The 19,527-nt window shown below is 40.8% G+C and overlaps 1 protein-coding gene across 2 annotated transcripts in view; it reads right to left on the minus strand.

The window, feature by feature from the left end:
• Nucleotides 1-19,527, minus strand: part of LOC109055366 (adenylate kinase isoenzyme 5-like) — a 108,855-nt gene that overhangs the window by 64,511 nt on the left and 24,817 nt on the right. The window lies entirely within an intron of this gene.

Raw genomic sequence — 19,527 nt, forward strand, 5'->3', positions numbered from 1 at the left:
GGCAATGCATAAGCATACATCAGGTGTCTTAGTTGTGACATTCACATGTGAAACCACAGGAAAGTCTTATTTCACTTATTATTTTAGTTTGAAGGCTAAATTATGTGCAACAATATTGTGCAGTTGCAAAGAAATCTGTTAGAGAAAGTAAATAATAGAGTTGGTTGCTATGGTAACTGACACAGTTAAACAATTATCAAAGACTAATAAAAAATCTAAGATGTGATTTCACAGCTAGTAATATATACATATCAGTCGTTTCAACAATGCTAATGCTTTTTTATATATATAAAGCTTGGTGGAAAGAGTGCAGTTTCATTCACAGCCTCCTTATCAAGTCTAACATGTCAAAGGTCTTAACTATATCTGTTCATATTGCATGTCAGCTGTGTTTTTAATTCTTTGGTTATTGTTCAACACTGAATGTGGACTTTATCTTTTTTTCTATTTGCCAGACAGGCAGCAGGCCTTCACTGACATATGTGCAATAAGTGTTAACAAAATGATGACCTTAAAGGACATATATTTGATCTGAAATGCACTGTCATTCTCTTAACCAGTTGCCTGCTGGAAAGCCTTTTGGGAATGTGCACTTAATTAGTCACTGGAGAGGAAAAAAGACTACAAATGTCAGTTCATAAAAGCCTGAAAGCCTGTCACAAAACAGAAAAGCAGGCTGATTATCTCAACAGAAGTGTGGCAGGCAAAATGTCAGTGAAAGCTAAAACACTGAAATTATTTTTTTGCCATTTAAACTAGACTCTGTTCCTGCCATTCATTCCAAACTTATCTATCTAAAAAGGGATCTGGATTTACCGGAGGTCACGTCATTGGTAAAATACAATCGATACAATAACTAAGAGGAAAGAGTCTAAACCAACTAAGAAAACTGTCCAACAGTGATTGAAATCAATAATAAAAATGACACTTTCCACTCAGTCTAATATGGTAAATATTAAGCAGCACAAGTTTAACAGAATAAGTTTAAATATAGTAAAAAATACTATGCTATATCACAGCTAAATTGCTATATTATATCACAGTTATATGTTAATTTTTCAGGTAGACTGTGTTTGCTTTCTTGGAACCTGGTAGTAGAATATCTAGAATTGATATTGAATTGAAGTGGGGAAGTTGTGGCATAGTGGTTAGAGACTTTGACTCCTAACCCTAAGGTTGTGGGTTCGAGTCTCGGGCCGGCAATACCACGACTGAGGTGCCCTTGAGCAAGGCACCGAACCCCCAACTGCTCCCCGGGCGCCGCAGCATAAATGGCTGCCCACTGTTCATGGTGTGTGTGTGCACTTTGGATGGGTTAAATGCAGCGCACAAATTCTGAGTATGGGTCTCCATACTTGGCTGTATGTCACGTCACTAAAAGAAGATAAAAATGCTGCTGGGCCTCAGAGGGTTATCAGAAAATGTCTGCGGTCTTGTTTTAGAGGGTATTACACCTAAAAAAAAATGGAGTCCCACCATTTATGCCTCCCCATGTATAATCCACATGACAGACTGCCAGTCTACCTAGCCATGATTGTAACCCTCTGAGAAATGCTCCTGTCCTGCTCTTCTTACTTATCTCTCTGTGGAATTAGCCTTTTGCTAATCTTCAAATTCTATTAATAGTGTTCTGTTTTTATCTTCTAGTTTACACTTTACCTCATTCATTCCAGTTAGTCATTATCATGCTGCTGTAAATTACCTTCCTTTTGGTTTTTTGTTTTTTGTTTTTTTAAGTTTTGTGTTAAATATTGTTACCTAAAAAAAAAAAAAAAAAAAAGAAGAAGAAGAAAATTCTGCATTTCTGCATGACACAAATCTGGAATAACATGACCAAATTTTATAATTTGGGGTGAACTATTCCTTTGAGTAAGCAGGGCTGAGATCTTGCTTACTCCTGTCAGTGCAGCTGAAAGCGTTACTATTACGCCCTCAGTCAAAGCACTGTGCTACATGCCAACTGCACTAAGAAACAACCTCAGGCTTGAAACACCACATTAAAATTTCACGTCTGGTCTCAGCTCATGTACACAAGTTTTTGAGTTACCTAAACTTGCGCGCAGCATTGTACATATGGTGGAGAATTGTAGAATGATGGCATTTGGTTTATTCATTAGTCAGTCGTTAACCAGTAAGATTAGAATGTCTTTTTTTATACAGGGCTTTAGCTTTATATGTGCAAATAGCAGCATAAATAACAGACCACGAGGATTCAATTGCCACATTATGCACCTGCAGCGCTTCTGTGAATGGAGAAAAACAGAAATTAAGTCTATAAAACGAATAAAACAAATGGGACCACACAAAATATATAATAGGCTATAATAACAGACTAACAAAAGAAAAACTGTGCAACAAGTATAGGCTACACTCGTTTTTGTGACACTCTTAATGCATTTTATTTTTTATTTTCTTCATATCTTTACTTGATTTAATCCATCTGATCTTACAGGTGCCTCACGCACAAACAAACAACATAAGTTTCTTTCAGTCGGTCACTCTCAACTTCACGACGGTGACTGACGAATTAGGATATAAAAGAGCATTTCCTAAAGAGCAATTTCCTCTAAAAGAGCTCCACGGTTGCGTCTTTATAAAGACGATGGATCGTCCTTATAAGGATGCCGTTTCACCCGTGCGTTTCCGGGTGTGGCCATTACCTGGCACCGGGTGATGGTCACGATCGCTGCCTCACGTGTCTGGGCATCAAGCACTCTGAGGTGGCCAACACAGAGGATCTCTTTTCTCGGTATGGAGTTGGATTCATTCGAACAGCCAGCGTGCCTAACAGAGGAACGAGCGCGGTCGGTGCTAGCCTGCTTGAAAACGTTCAAGGACAGGACAGCGGTCCCACTGAAACTTTTTCTGAGGGTCCAGCTGATTTGGAGATGTTTCGGAGCCACTCAGGTAGACCTGTTTGCTTTTCCAGAGACCTCTCACTGCCAGTTGTTCTACTCCCTGACCGAGGGAACACTCGGCACGGACGCAATGGCACAAATATGCGTTTCCCCCAGTGAGCCTTCTCACACAGACACTGTGCAAAGTCCGGGAGGATGAGGGGCAAGTCTTGCTAGTGGTGCAGTATTGGCCCACTTGGACCTGGTTCCCCGAACTAGTGCTCCTCGCGATAGCCCCTCTGGGGCCGATTCCTCTGAGTAAGGATCTACTGACTCAGAGACAGGGCACCGTTTGGCACCCACATCCAGACCTTTGGAAACTCAATGTCTGGTCCCTGGACCAGATGCGGAGGTTCTAGGTGACCTACCCCAAAAGGTAGTGAACACCATCACTTCGGCCAGAACACCGTCTACGAGACACGCTTATCCCTTGAAGTGGAACCTGTTCATTGTTCATCGAGTGGTGTTCTTCTCGCCGAGAAGACCCCTGAAGATGCCTGATTGCGGTCGTGCTTTCCTTTCTGCAGCAAGGGCTGGAGACCTGGTTTAGTCGTTCGACCTGTCCATTTGCCTGGGGTTGGTATCCTGATGCGAGGCTGACGTTGATGTCAAGATGCTTGCAGAAAGCTTTCCAAACTTGAGATGTGAACTGGGTTCCTCGGTCACTGACGATATCCTCTGGTAGACCACACATGCTGTGACTGTTGACGTACGACGCTGCTGACGTGTTTTCTGGTGCGCCTAATAACAAAGAAAACACGTCAGCAGCGTCGCACGTCAACAGTCACAGCAGTCGCACTCACAACAGACCCGGAAGAGAAGAAAAAGCGGAATAAAGTCGTAATTTTTGTTATTTTTGGAACAAAATGTATTTTCGCTGCTTCAATAAATTCCAACGGACCCTCTGATGTCACATGGACAACTTTGATGATGTTTTTATTACCTTTCTGGACGTGGACAGTATACCGTACATACATTCTCAATGGAGGGACAGAAAGCTCTCGGACTAAATCTAAAATATCTTAAACTGTGTTCCGAAGATGAACGGAGGTCTTACGGGTTTGGAACGACATGAGGGTGAGTCATTAATGACATAATTTTAATATTTGGCTGAACTAACCCTTTAAGCATTTTCGTCTCAAGATAAAGATAAAGACTAAGACTAAATCAAAAATACCTGCCAAAATTAACACTGCATTCAACAAGTATAACCGACAAACGCAAACTGAAAGAAGTTTGGACACAGTATAATTGGGAAGATACAGGTGCAAGGAATGACTAATTAAAGGGAACACGGCACACAACAGGGGAGGGAAAACACAACACAATGAGTCCAGGGGCATGACAATATGACAGCCTTTACTGAATGTAGTCAGTTAGCTGATATTTGAATGGGCTGGGGAGACAGTGTCTCTCGGCTTTGCTCACAGTGGAGGTATTTGGTAATACTGTAATGACCTCTGTTACAGCTGCAGTCTGATCCCCTCTCGTTCTGCGCTCATCTCATAATTGGGTTTTAAATCCCTTCATTGCTGCTGCTCATCTCTATTCTGTGAGAGTCAAAGCTAATTCAGTTATCGAGTTTAGTTGTGGTGACACCGTTATTGGTTGCCTGGTGACCGAACACAGTCACACAACACACAGTCTAGGGTCTCTTCAAACCTTTCTTCATACCACAAACACACAGACAATAAAAAAGACTCATTGTTATTCATATCAACTTCTGCATTGGTAAAGGTTTTATCTTCTCTGATCTAGCTTCATTGTATTTACTATTTTCATTAAATCTAAGCTGATTTCATACCCTCCATGTTTGTCCTATAAGTATTCCTCAAAGATGTTTGCCATTTTAGAATCTCTTTTTCTTTCACGTTTTGTACTTTTTCTTTTTAATGTGTTCATTGGAGAGGTTCATGCAAATTACAAGATTTTACTTAATGTGAAGTTATTTTGTGATGTATGTTTGATAGGGGTAGGTCATCCAATCAATCCATTAATTAATTAATTAATTGAATGATAGAATTGAACTATTAAAGTGTCTTAAGTGTAAATTTTTCGAAATGAATAAATAAGCTTTTCATTGATGTATGGTTTATTAGGACCAGACAATATTTGGCCGAGATACAACTATTTGAAAATCTGGAATCTGAGGGTGCAAAAAAAATCAAAATACTGAGAAAATCGCTTTTAAAGTTGTCCAAATGAATTCTTAGCAATGCCTATTACTAATCAAAAATTACGTTTTTATATCTTTACGGTAGGAAATTTACCAAATATCTTCATTGAACATGATCTTTACTTAACATCCTAATGATTTTTGGCATAAAAGAAAAATTTATAATTTTGACCCATACAATGTTTTTTTGGCTATTGCTACAAATATACCCCAGCAATTTACGACTGTTTTTTTGGTCACAGTTACTGTGTGCATTTTGTTTTAACAAAATAAATACATACATACATTTGATGCTGTTACCCATTTCCACAATGGCCAGAGTTGCCATATGGAAACATTAAGATTTTCTCAATTTACTGTACGATATTTTAAGTAAAGTTAATCTATGAATCTTAACCCTCTGGAGTCTAAGGGTATTTTTGGGGCCTGGAGAAGTTTTGTCATGCCCTGACATTTGTGCTTTTTTCAGTTTCTTATAAATATCTAAATGGCTAAAGTCTAATCTCACTGTAATCAGCACAAACTGGGCTATAATAATATGTGAGCAGCATGTATGTACATGATTGTGTTTTTGAGAAAAAATTTTTTTTATGCGTGGTTAGTGTAATACTAAAAATGTTAAATCACTTAAATAAGGCCATAAAACATACAGAACATTGGTTCCCGGGACTTTTGAGAACTGGAGCTTGTAGCCTAGAATTTTTCTTTCTAAATTATGTGAAAATCATCTCGTTTACTCACTCACAGAAAACAATATATTGATTTAAATTTTCTAAGACACTTTTTTGTTGGTAAAAGTCATATGCGAGTAGGCGTCAACTATCATGAATATCATTGTGATTCACACCTGAGAAGACAAAGGCCTGCATAATGAGCTGCATAATGAGCCATTCAGTCAGGTGTGTCACTGAGAGGGATGAGTTACAAGAAAGAATGTGAGGACAAAATAAATGTATATAATTTTATGTTTGTAGTTTTTTTAGAATATATTTAATTATCACACAACACAATTTAATATCCACTTGCGAGTGCAGTTAAACAGTTTATTAGGAACAATCAAAGCTGACTTTCAAAGCTGAAATTTTTGCATCATTACTCCAGTCACACAATCCTTCAGAAATCCTTTTAACAATCTGATTTTCTACAAAAAAAAAACATTTATTGTTATTAATATCATTATTATTATTATTATTATTATTATTATTATTATTATTATTATTATTATTATCATTAATGTTGAAAAGAGCTGAGAATATTTTTTCAGGGTTTTTTTTTGGGAGAGGGATAAATTGAAAGAATAGCATTGTTTGTTACATCTGTTACAGTTACATTTATTTGTTACATTTATATTATTTACATCAAGCTTTTGAATGGTATAGTAGTGTATATTGTTATTGAAACTTCATGATGTTTCACTTTATTATACATTTAGTCAGGAATTATAGTTTGGAAAAAGTCTAACTAGTAAAATGTTTACATGTTATGTGAAAACTAGTACAAGTATATAAATAAATAAAAAGAGACTTACTCATGTTTATGATCTCTGCTGAATAAAGCACTTCATTCTTTTTTCTGAGGAAATCCAATTCTCAAATCCTCAACCACATCACATCTTTTTGGGGTGAATTATGTCTTATTCCTCTCATTGCAAAGCAAACAGTAAAATAAAAAAACTTGAAGAACAGTCTCGCTGCGTTGTCTTCTGTTGTGTGGGCGTATTCAAGCCGCGCGCTTCAGTTAAACATTAGAATCTGAATAGTGCGTTCAACACGGGGGCGTGGTCACATTAAAATTTAATGAAGGGAGACGTGAAAAACGGACATCACGTTGTTTTCATATGGATTACTTTATCACAGAATATTTGTTTTTGGCAGCACTTGCTTAGTTTAAAAGTAGACATGTCAAGCTTTCTATAGGTATATCTCTCATGTCTCTTCGTTGAGTATTCACTGAGTTACAGTTCATTTTAATGACGCGTTTGTAAATGAAGATCACCGCAGACAAAGGCTGCAGACAGCACTCCTTGTTTGTTATCTTTATTTTATAAATGCACAAAGTTTTGTTGTTATTATTTTTCTTAATTTTTTGAGTAAACGTTTGGTTTATCCTTACTTGTGTTTAGTTTATCTACTCATTTTCTTGTGTGTAACTTGTTGTTTCTTCATTAGTTTTAATCAAATGGTCTTGTTTAGTTACGATCATGTGTTCCTACATTTGAATGGACTGTCCCCTGTTTACTTTCCCTTGTTTCTTGATACTGTATTTTGGTTTTGTTTGTTGTTTTTGCTTTACATTCTTACATAACTGCACTTTTTGTCTCCAGAAAAAAAGTTATGGTCTAATAGCACAACTTGAGGGTACTTGAGCATGCATCTCTCATGTCAAGGGAAAGCCTTGGAGAGAAATTGGCTTAGAAACAGCACATTATTTTTTTTTTTTTTGTTTTGTTTTTTTTTAAAGACTGACCTTCTAATTCGTATAATGCATTTTTTTTTCTTTTTTAGTTCTCAATTAGCATGGAAGTCAAGGAAAATGACACTGCCATTTGGCAAAACTATAGAAAAGTTATAGAACTTGATATTCAATTATATTCAATACTGTAATCTTTGAAGTAGACTCTCGCTTTATATAAAAAATAACTTAGAGATTGTTATGTGAAGTACATATTTAGCCTATTTAATAAAACATGAGTGCTGAAAAGCATCAGTGAAAAAAGCTGAAAGGCTATGCAGAACACCGGCTGCTATTCTGGCTGACTGTCTTCGTAGAAGGTCTGCGAGCTGCAGGCTGGGATTTATTTTCTGGCAGGCCTTCACTCAAAAATCCTCTCAGTGACTGTGCTGGCACCTCCGGAAAAGGCAGAGGTAGAGAGAATGAGGATGCACACAGGGGAATCAGTACCTGAATCTGAGTCCCTATTAAACTGTGACAGCCAGCAGACAGAAAGTAAACCAATTAATGCAACAGTAAAACTAGACATCACTGAACATTTATTTTAGTTATATACAGGAATGAATATAAAATAGCCAAGTACAGAAATTAACTTTTCCATTAAGGAATGACATTTGTCCATTTAAATTGATTTCCAGGAGTGTTTTTATTCTAATCTTATTGAATTTAATCAATGAATGCAATTAGAATAATAAGACACTACATCATGCTTATCAGTCAAATGAAATACAAAATCCATCTTTGCATTGCAGAAGCAAAAGCAGTCTTAAGTTGCTTCATTTGGACATGAATGACATTTGGACATTTTTCTCAATATTTAAATTTTTTTGCACCCTCAGATTCCAGTTTTTCAAATAGTTGTATCTTGTCATAACAAACCATACATCAATGGGAAGCTTATTTATTCAAAATCTCAATTTAAATCTCAACCCTTATGACTGGTTTTGTGGTCCAGGGTCACATTTAGTCTGTATTTTATAAGACTGTTTATTGCTGTTCAGAGGTGGCATGAATGCATGAATAAATGAAAACACGTGTTCAGTAACTTATACAGGGCATTTTGTGCACCCATACCTTGGATTTTTGGGAGCATTTCTGTTCAATTTGGTGGCATTTTTATACCAAGCCCCCACTAAGTTCTTCTCTTTCAGTCATAATGGTGGAAGAACCTGCAATTTTATAATTTTATTCATCAAATTTGTGCAATTTTAAGCTACACAACCTATTTCTACCTGATCTGACTGGACTGAAAAAATCTAAATAAAATGAAAATCAGTGGTGTAACCTAGCATAATCAGGTTGATTCCATAATATTAAATATTTTTGAATTGGCATGTCCACTTCTTCGCAACTATATCATCCATTTGCGTAATTACCCACTAGACTGTGAGAGAGTCCATTAGCTATGCCAATTCTGACGTTTTATTGTGTCTTCAGTGCTGCCTTACTTTGAACAAAGGACAGATTAGAGTGCTACCTTTAGTCATGACAGAAATGCGGCTGACCTTATTGCATATGCATTTGTAGTAGTTTCCCTTTCAGATGCAAAATTTATGGGAGGAGAGCATTTAAATGAATTACGAAACATGATTTACTAAGGTTTGCGGGAGTCAATACTGGTATTTCTGCCATGATTTATCACCCTAAAAAAGCATGTCTTAACTCATTTTGCACTTGACATGGCTGTGATTGTTGCTGCCAGAAGGAGGCATGGAACTGCACTCTCACAGTAAGTTGCCTTGTTTAGGATATCTGGCCCTATATACATATACTTGCTGCAGATAATGTAATAGTAGCCTAATTAAATAAACTGTCACTGGTTTCTGTCACGGTTCAGGGTGCTTCATCGGCTTCCCTGTTGTCTGTGTCCTGTCATTTGCTGCAGCTCGTGACCTGGGCAATCAGCGCTGATAATTCAGCGCTGGTGTGTGCAGATCACGAGCTGATTGTCCTCACCTGTTGCTAGTTCCCATTCTCCCTTTTATTCTCTGCTGTGTCTGTCCCTTGTTGTCAGTAGATTTCGCGTTGTCATTGTTATTGTGCTGTGTGTCTGTTTCCTCACCTTTACGCTGTTGTGCTCAGGACGTCTAGACGAGGAGTCTTTCGTTGGCCGTGTGCCCGAGATCCTCTGTCTCGCTTTCCACGTCCCGTTGGGCATTGCACCAGAGGTGGTCTCCACAGCCTGTGTCCGCAGGTGTCTGTACGGACGGCTCTGGATTTGTTACACCAGGCTTCAGTTTGTGTGTGTGTGACATTCACACGTTGGATTAGTTTGGTATTTTTTGTTGTACCCAATAAACTGTTGCCCGAATCCTCTGCGTTTGAGTTCTCTCTCTTCGCGTTCCTGACAGAATCTACTGACCATTATGGACTCAGCAGAGGAGATCGATGTTCTCCGAATCCTCAGGCAGCAGGGCACGCTGCTGGGTAGACAGCAGGAGGAAATCACCGCTTCTCGTCACGCTTTTTCGGAGCTGTCACTGCAACTGACCCAGCTCACAGAACGGCTTGATCGGCTTCAGATTATTCCTCCCGCGACTCCTGTTGTACAACCTCCGTCCGAACCAGAGAGTGTTGCTTCCCGTCATGCGGAGCCTCGTCTTAATCCACCTGCTCCATACTCCGGTGAGCCCAACTCATGCCGTTCATTTCTGTCACAATGTTCGCTGACTTTTTCACTCCAGCCCTCTTGTTTTCCCACGGAGCGAGCTAAGGTGGCATTCATCATCACGCTTTTAGTCGGACAAGCGAGAGAATGGGGTACGGCCATGTGGGACAATGATCATCAGTGTTGCAGCTCGTTTAAGGAGTTTTCGGAGGAGCTCCGCAAGGTGTTCGATCGCTCCGCGCTTGGGACGGAGGCGGCGCGGGCGTTATCTTTGCTGCAACAGGGAGGTCGGTCGGTGTCGGATTACTCCATAGAGTTCCGCACTCTCGCCGCGTCATGCGGATGGAATGCTAAAGCGCAGTGGGATCACTTTCTTCACGGGTTGGCAGACTACATCAAGGACGAGATATATTCTCTCGAAACTGCCTCCCAGCCTCGACGGTTTAGTCGACCCTCGCCATCCGCGTTGACAACCGGATAGCTCTCCGGTCCCGCCATCGGAGGGGCGTGGTCTCTCGCGAGCTTTTCTCCGACCTGGTCGCTGGAGCGGCGGGTGACGCAAACTTCTCAGCGTCTCGTCATGCCTGAGGAGGAGCCCATGCAGATCGGGAGAGCCCGGCTGACGATCACCGAGAGCGCGCCATCGCCTCACTCACAGTCTGTGTCTCTACTGTGGGGGGGGCGGAGCATGTGGCGGCCTCGTGTCCAGTGAAGGGGCGGCGTTTTTCGGCCAAGGAGGGGCGTACGGTGAGCGTCACTAATACATTGCTGCCCTCTGGTGGTCGTTCCGTCCTTCAGGCTTCATTACAAATTTAATAAAAACTAGTTATCAGTGTGTCAGCTTTAATTGATTCTGGAGCAGAGGGTGATTTTATGGACAATGAGCTGGCTGCCCGATTAGGTGTTCCATCAGTCCACTGGCCGAGCCCATTTCAGCCAGGACTCTGTGCGGCACCCATCTCACTAGAATTACACACTCCACCAGGTTTATTACTCTCACCCTCTCGGGTAATCATGCTGAGGAGATTCGTTTTCCTCCTCATTCATTCTCCCTCCACTCCATTAGTATTAGGACACACATGGTTGGTCAAACATAACCCACACATTGACTGGACTCTTAATTCTGTTCTGGCATGGAGCCCTTTTTGTTTATCTCAATGTTTGGGTCCGGCATTTTTCTCCGGTTATGTCTTGTTCTGTGTTACAGGAGGAGCCGGTGAGCCTGGCGAATGTACCGGAGGCTTACCATGACTTGAGAGCGGTTTTCAGTAAGTCCCGAGCTTCATCCCTTCCTCCACACCGCCCGTACGACTGTGCGATAGATCTGTTGCCTGGCACTTCTCCACCTAGGGGGCGCCTGTACTCTCTTTCCGGGCCTGAGAGGGAGGCCATGGAGGAAGTACATCAATGATTCTCAGGTAGTTGGCATCATTCGGCCCTCTTCCTCTCCGGCTGGGGCGGGATTCTTCTTCGTGGGGAAGAAAGATGGATCACTCCATCCCTGTATAGATTATCGGGGCTTGAATGACATCACGGTCAAGAATTGTTATCCTTTGCCATTGATGTCATCGGCCTTCGAGCTCTTGCAGGGGGCGACCATCTTTACGAAGTTGGACCTTCGCAATGCTTATCACCTAGTTCGGATTAGGGAGGGGGACGAATGGAAGACCGCCTTCAACACCCCCACGGGGCACTTTGAGTATTTGGTTATGCCCTTTGGACTTTCGAACTCCCCGGCGGTCTTCCAGGCACTCGTCAATGATGTGCTTAGAGACATGGTCGACCGGTTTGTATTTGTTTATCTCGACGACATCCTGATCTTTTCCCAGAACACGAGCGTGACCATGTCCAACACGTCAGGCGAGTGCTCCAGCGGCTGCTTGAGAATCGTTTATTTGCCAAGGTGGAGAAGTGCGAGTTTCACGCCACGGTCGGTTCCGTTCCTGGGATTTATTCTTTCACCCGAAGGAATCCGAATGGATCCCGCCAAGGTAAAAGCAGTTGCTGATTGGCCTACCCCAGATAGTCGTAGAGCGGTCCCAGCGATTTCTGGGGTTTGCCAATTTTTACAGGCGGTTCATTCGGAATTTCAGCCAGGTCGCCCTTCCTCTGACGGATCTCACCTCCACTCGAAGACGTTTCTGTTGGTCGCCGCAGGCTGAGGCTGCATTTTTAAATTTAAAAGAGTCGCTTTGTTTCGGCTCCCATTCTTGCTACTCTCGGCCCCCGATCCGTCCCGTCAGTTCGTTGTGGAGGTTGGATGCATCAGAGGTAGGAGCGGGGGCGATTTTTTGTCTCAGAGGTCACCTTCGGATGACAGAGTACATCCCTGCCGCATTTTTTTTTCTCATCGTTTAACCCCCTCGGAACGGAATTACGACATCGGGAATAGGGAGTTACTGGCTGTTAAGTTGGCCTGGAGGAGTGGCGCCACTGGTTAGAGGGCGCGGAGGTCCCTTTTATAGTTTGGGACCGATCATAAGAACTTAGAATACATCCCGCACCGCTAAACGACTTAATTCCCGACAGGCTCGCTGGGCACTGTTCTTCGGTCGGTTCAATTTTAACATCTCTCTTACCGTCCGGGATCCAAGAATGGTAAGCCTGACGCACTTTCGCGGATCTTTGAGGCTGAACCTAGAGCCATCCTCCCGGTGACCATTCTGCCTCCCGATCGGGTGGTAGCGATGGTTACCTGGGGGGTGGAGTCCAGAGTCCGCTCGGCTCTGCGCAACGTCACAGTTCCCGCGGGGTGTCCTGAGAGCCTGTTGTTTGTGCCAGAATCGGTCCGAACTAGCGTCCTTCAGTGGGGTCACTCGTCCATGCTAGCTTTGCCACCCAGGAGCAACTCGTACCTGTAGTTTAATCAAGCAGCGCTTCTGGTGGCCTTCCATGGCGCGGGACGCTCGTCAGTTCGTGTCGGCATGTCCTGTTTGTGCTGCGGGTAAGGGCTCCAATCGACCCCCCAGCAGGGTTACTCCAGCCGCTGCCTGTCCCTTCGAGACCCTGGTCACACATAGCTATGGACTTTGTCACAGGCCTACCTCCGTCTAGCGGCAACACGGTAGTCCTTACTGTGGTGGACAGGTTCTCGAAGGCCGCACATTTTATTCCCCTCCCCAAATTGCCCTCAGCGAGGGAGACGGCGACTATCGTCCTGGATCACGTTTTCCGTATTCATGGCCTCCCGGAGAACGTGGTCTCTGACAGGGGTCCCCAATTTGTGTCAAAGTTTTGGGCAGAGTTCTGTCGACAGCTGGGGGCGACTGCGAGTCTTTCCTCCGGGTATCACCCGCAGACAAATGGTCAGGCTGAGCGTGCTAACCAGGATCTGGAGAGAGTCTTGCGTTTGTGTGGCGTCCGCGGAACCGTCATCTTGGAGTTCCAGATTAACTATGGTTGAGTATGCACATAACTCCCTCCTGGTCTCGTCTACGGGTTTGTCTCCCTTCCAGTGCTGTTTAGGCTACCAGCCACCCTTATTCCCCTCCCAAGAATCCGACGCCGTTGTTCCATCCCGCGCACCATCGTTTATTCAGAGATGCCTCCGTACGTGGAGGATCGCCAGAGAAGCCCTCACTCGTACTGGTGACAGGAACAAGGCGTCGGCGGATCGTCACCGTGCTAAGCCCCCACTTTACGTGTGCGGTCAGAAGGTCTGGTTGTCTTCCAAAGACATTCCTCTCAAACTCCCCTCACGTAAACTGGGACCCAAAATTTATTGGACCGTTTTCCATCTCTAAGGTGCTCAGTCCGGTGTCGGTTCGACTCAATTTAACCCCCCAGTTTAAGAATATCCACCCGGTGTTTCATGTCTCTAAGATAAAGCCCGTCATTCGCTCCCCCCTTCAGCACCCCAGACCTCTGTCCCTCCGCCTCCTAGACTCATTGAGGGGTCTCCGGCTTATACGGTACGGCGGCTCCTTGATGTGAGACGGAGGGGTAGAGGTTATCAATACCTGGTAGACTGGGAGGGCTATGGTCCGGAGGAGAGATGCTGGGTTCCGGCTCGTGACATTCTGGATCGCGCTCTCATTGACCAATTCCATCGGCGTCATGGTGAGTCCTCCGGGGACGCCAGGAGGCGTCCCTGAGGGGGGGGGTACTGTCACGGTTCAGGGTGCTTCATCGGCTTCCCTGTTGTCTGTGTCCTGTCATTTGCTGCAGCTCGTGACCTGGGCAATCAGCGCTGATAATTCAGCGCTGGTGTGTGCAGATCACGAGCTGATTGTCCTCACCTGTTGCTAGTTCCCATTCTCCCTTTTATTCTCTGCTGTGTCTGTCCCTTGTTGTCAGTAGATTTCGCGTTGTCATTGTTATTGTGCTGTGTGTCTGTTTCCTCACCTTTACCGCTGTTGTGCTCAGGACGTCTAGACGAGGAGTCTTTCGTTGGCCGTGTGCCCGAGATCCTCTGTCTCGCTTTCCACGTCCCGTTGGGCATTGCACCAGAGGTGGTCTCCACAGCCTGTGTCCGCAGGTGTCTGTACGGACGGCTCTGGAGTTGTTACACCAGGCTTCAGTTTGTGTGTGTGTGACATTCACACGTTGGATTAGTTTGGTATTTTTGTTGTACCCAATAAACTGTTGCCCGAATCCTCTGCGTTTGAGTTCTCTCTCTTCGCGTTCCTGACGGTTTCTTAGCACACTTTTAAATGTAAAAAAAAATAATTGTAATAATGTCAAATTAAACATTGTACTTTAAAGTGTACTCATTTTGATGTGTTGACTAACATACTTGTAAAGTACTTTATACATAAAAAGTAGCATATTATATTTAGAATGAATAATTTTAATATATGTGTGTGTGTGTGTTTGCGTCTGATGTTCATGTTTTAAATGCAACTAAATTGCATCTTCATTACAAATGTGTAATTACAAATATATTTAAATATGACATACAAGTTTGAAAAGAAATTAAAGTATATTAGTAAGTATAATTTACACTACTATATTTCAAAGACATAGAAAAATAATTATTAACTTATATATATAAAAAAATCCTTCCTAAGTCCTTCTTAGTTGGTCAAAAAGCACTCTTAACTTAAAACAATTGCATTGAATATATTTTTAATATTTAATATACATAAAATATTATACTATTCTATAATATCATCGATTTTAAATTACATGCAATTAAGTTGTCGAAAACACTGCATTCTGTTTACATTTAAGTATGTTCTTTTAAAGTGTATTATTTCCATAGTAAGTACAATTTTAAAAGTATAAGCTAAAGGTTACTTCTTTTTATAAGGGTAGTTGGTGAATAAAATTAGTTTATATGTTATAACCACTTATTTTGGATGTTACCACGACACTCATTTTTGTTGTGGTGATGCGAAGTTAAGTAAAATATTTTTTGTCCTAACAATCTGCAATCATGCAGTAGGTAACATTAAATATTCCCATATTAACTGGTGACTATGACAAGTCACACAGCATTTTCACACTGAAAATGCTGGAATCGAGTCGTTTAGGACACAGTGTAAAATTTTGTCCGCCAGTGTGACTGGTAGATAAGCAAAATTACCAAACACTGCACAAAAATACCTGCATATTATTACATGCCATACCTGCAAAAGAAAGTCAAGCAGATAATGTGACATCATGAGTTAATTTCTGAGATAAGCAGACAGTGTCGCAAATCTATTTTCTGGCAGCAACAAGTGCATTCCTCACAGTTCTCTGCCTACGTTAAAGCACCTCTTAGATAATTGGTGTGAAATGAGGAAGGCTGGAAACAAGGGTGAGGGATGGAAAGAGACGGAGAGAAAAACGGAAGCATATCTGATTCTTGGTACTCATTAAATTTTACTGCTCAAGATAGACTGAACTTGGTGATCACATTAGCCGCAGCCTGGAAACAGCACTATGTGACATTTGCAGGTGGTGACTTCCACCATTTTCAAATCAGGACAAGCTATTTTTTGTTCATGTAAAACTTAAAGATTAATTCGAGATCGATGGCAATTGAGTTGAAGGGTAAGGAGCAGCAAAGCTTTAAGTAAGCTGTAATATCTAACATACTACCTCCTAAACCTGCTGTCTTAGAAAATAGAAAAAGTGTGGGAACAAATTAATTAGCCATGATGAAACGTGAAAGAAACTGCTGTCATTTAGAAAAGAACGTGCACTGAGACCTGTAATCGAAAACCGTCACATGATTTCCTCTTAGCAAGGCTGACATTAGCTCCATTTTGACAGGTTTACAGACATTAATATACACCTGTCATTGTAGAAGTCCCATCTGAGTCAAGTGGTTCCTGTCAAAAACACAGGGAATAGAGTGTTTCAAGTATAGTTTTGAGATCTGACGTGTGTGTTACGCAGACAAGTCACTCATGCAGACAGGAATCAACAGGGTGTGAAATATCGGTTCACATCCCATTCCCCCATCGCAGGTTGCCAAAACGATCTCAGTGTCAGAGTTAGATATGTCTGTGATACATTTACATTTGTGGTGATCTTCAAATATTGAAAGTATATATATTTTTTAATACTGTACTTTCAGATAATATAATATTCATCAAATAAAAGACCACTTAAGTGTACTTAAAGCGAACACACTTTAAAGAAAGTTTCTTAAAACACTTTGCAATAATGTAAAATTAAAATGTTTGACTTTAAAGTACAATATAAATCATAATCTTTTTGTGGTTTAAATTAGACATATATTAACATACTAAATCACAATTTTAACTGTAGTGTTATTTGATATAAGATTTAAATTTGACATATTAAATTGCAACTTCATCATTACAACAAATACATGACATACAAGTTTTTGAAAAATATGACGAATTTTAATTTACCGGTCCACAGTCTACTTCAACCATATCTCAAATACAACAGAAGTAATTATAAATTTACTGTATATATAAAGATAGCAGTTAATAGCAGTCAATTGGGTGCTTTGCAAATACAGGAAACTCATTTCTGTAGCAATTTAGTCCTCCTAAATCGAGTACCTGCAGGGAAAATGTGCTTTGTAATTCTGGGCTATTTTAAACAGCATACTGAATCAGTTTGGATGAAAGACAGTGGCATGATGTCTCAGATGAATTGAGCTTCAAAGGCAATCATTCCATAATTCACGAGAGTATTTCAGAACCTTCCCAGAATTTCTTTAAGCATCTGTCTGCTTTTTAAAAATGTTTTTTTTTTTTCACGGAACACCAACCATACCAATATATCTACTGAGTCCAGCAGTTGTTGTTTTTTCATACTGAGTCCCTTTTAAACACTAAATAAGACTCCAGCAGTGTAAACCAATTAACGAACACAGTAACGGTAGTCCTGTCTTCGCAACTGTATCATCCACTTGCACAATAACCCACTTGACCATGAGAATCTAGTACACTAGCTATTCCAATTCTGACTTGTTATATTGCGTCTTCAGTGCTGTGTTGCGTCAGAACACACTGCAGTTGAGAGCACTTTGACAAGCCCTGAACATCATCGGAGAAAAACAAACTTGTTCACTAATGCTTCGAAGTTATTCATGCTGCAGGCTAGTCATGACAGAATTGGCAGAAGCTTTGGAAGCTAATAAACGTGGGCAGAATGGCTGACAGTGATGGTCTTCTCCAGTTTATCTCATCTACAGGAGATGTACTTATTTATACATATGTGACCCTGGACCACAAAACCAGTCATAAGGGTAATTTTTTTTTATTGAGATTTATAAATCACCCGAAAGCTGAATAAATAAGCTTTCTATTGGTGTAGTGTTTGTTAGGATAGGACAATATTTGGTTGAGATACAACTATTTGAAAATCAGGAATCTGAGGGTGAAAAAAAAAATCTAAATATTGAGAAAATCACCTTTAAAAAAAAAAGTTTTGATATATTTACAGTAGGAAATTTACAAAATATCTTCATGGAACATGATCTTTACTTAATATCCTAATGATTTTTGGCATGAAAGAAAGATCAATAATTTTGACCACATACAATGTATTGTTGGCTATTCCGCCCGTGCAAAGGCAAAAGACTGTAACTTCGATTTTGGTCGAATATGAGTTCTTGATATTTTTGGGACATTCAAGACATCCTTTATCATGTGCATAAGTATCTTGAGTCAATTCCATTGTTTTTCTGAAAAAATAATCGGTCGTCTCAACTGTAACTTCGAAAAGCCTTGGCGAAACCAAAGCAGAAAACCGTATAACACTAGTTACCACTCTTTCATTTTGTCTGAAACGCTCAATTTGAGTTATAGCGTTCTGCCTTTGTTTAACTGTGTGTCAAAATGAAGTTACGGTGCTTGCTTGTAGTTATACGGTGTTCTGCCTTTTTGTTCTGCCTGTCCATTAAAGTCTGCTGCATTTAAATTATGGTGAGACAAACAAATTAGATTGTGGTCTACCAAACAGCTCCATATAACAAAGCACTGTGAAGACTAGATACCTTGGTTGCAATACGTAATTGTGAATAACATTTAAACATTTTTTTTTTCCTTTTTATAATGCAGGTTATTCACCAGGCTGTCACTTCTAGTTGGTCGTGTGTGGACTCGAATGCTGTAGCATGTAGCATGATCAATCATAAAATCAGTAGCCCACTAACAGTTCGCAATTAAATCCATATCCTACCTTTTCTTGAAACCCGATAAAATCAATCCATTATGATGAATGTCATCAGAGATGTTTAATCCACAAGCATTCTGAGCATTATTCCTGCTTGCTGGCGTTCACATCAATCCACAAGTCATTTTTTTAGGTTAGGCTATTTCATTCAAGTCAATATAAAAGCAATTATGTTATGTCTAGCATTCTTTTACGTCACTGAGCATAGCAAATATATTGGTTACAAAACCGTGTCCATTCACATGTTTAACTTTTAGTCTGCTAAAAAACAAAAAAACAATACAGTCACATTACTATATGCAATAGCCTATATGAGATAGCCAATGATCACTAGATTTTATACAGGTGTCACTGTAATGATTTTGTAAATGGTGATCAACAACCAAATATTGTTAATGTGGATGTTACTGCCTTTTGCCTTGGTGTGACTTCTCACTTTTTGTAGACAATGCAAAGGCAGAGTACAGTAACTTCAAAATAGGGGTAAAATTCAAGTTTGAGTTCAGTTTTTTAATGTAGATAATTTTCATTACTAACACATCTAATTGCCAAATTTCAAGTGTCCTATCTATAATTAATTTGGCTGGACAAATCAAAAACTTTAAAGTCATTTTTAAAGTCTCTAGCGAGATTTAGCGAGGCAGTATTGCTACAAATATACCCACACTATTTATGACTGGTTTTATAGTCCTGGGTCACATATAGTACAATATGTGACCAAGCTTTTATTTCTAAGATACATTTATATTTTTTCAGAAGAAACTGTGAGTAGTGTTTGACCATGCAAACTCACATGTTGCCAAGGCATT

The sequence above is a fragment of the Cyprinus carpio genome, chromosome B2, assembly GCF_018340385.1.
Source record: "Cyprinus carpio isolate SPL01 chromosome B2, ASM1834038v1, whole genome shotgun sequence".
In the NCBI taxonomy this organism is placed as follows: Eukaryota; Metazoa; Chordata; class Actinopteri; order Cypriniformes; family Cyprinidae; genus Cyprinus; species Cyprinus carpio.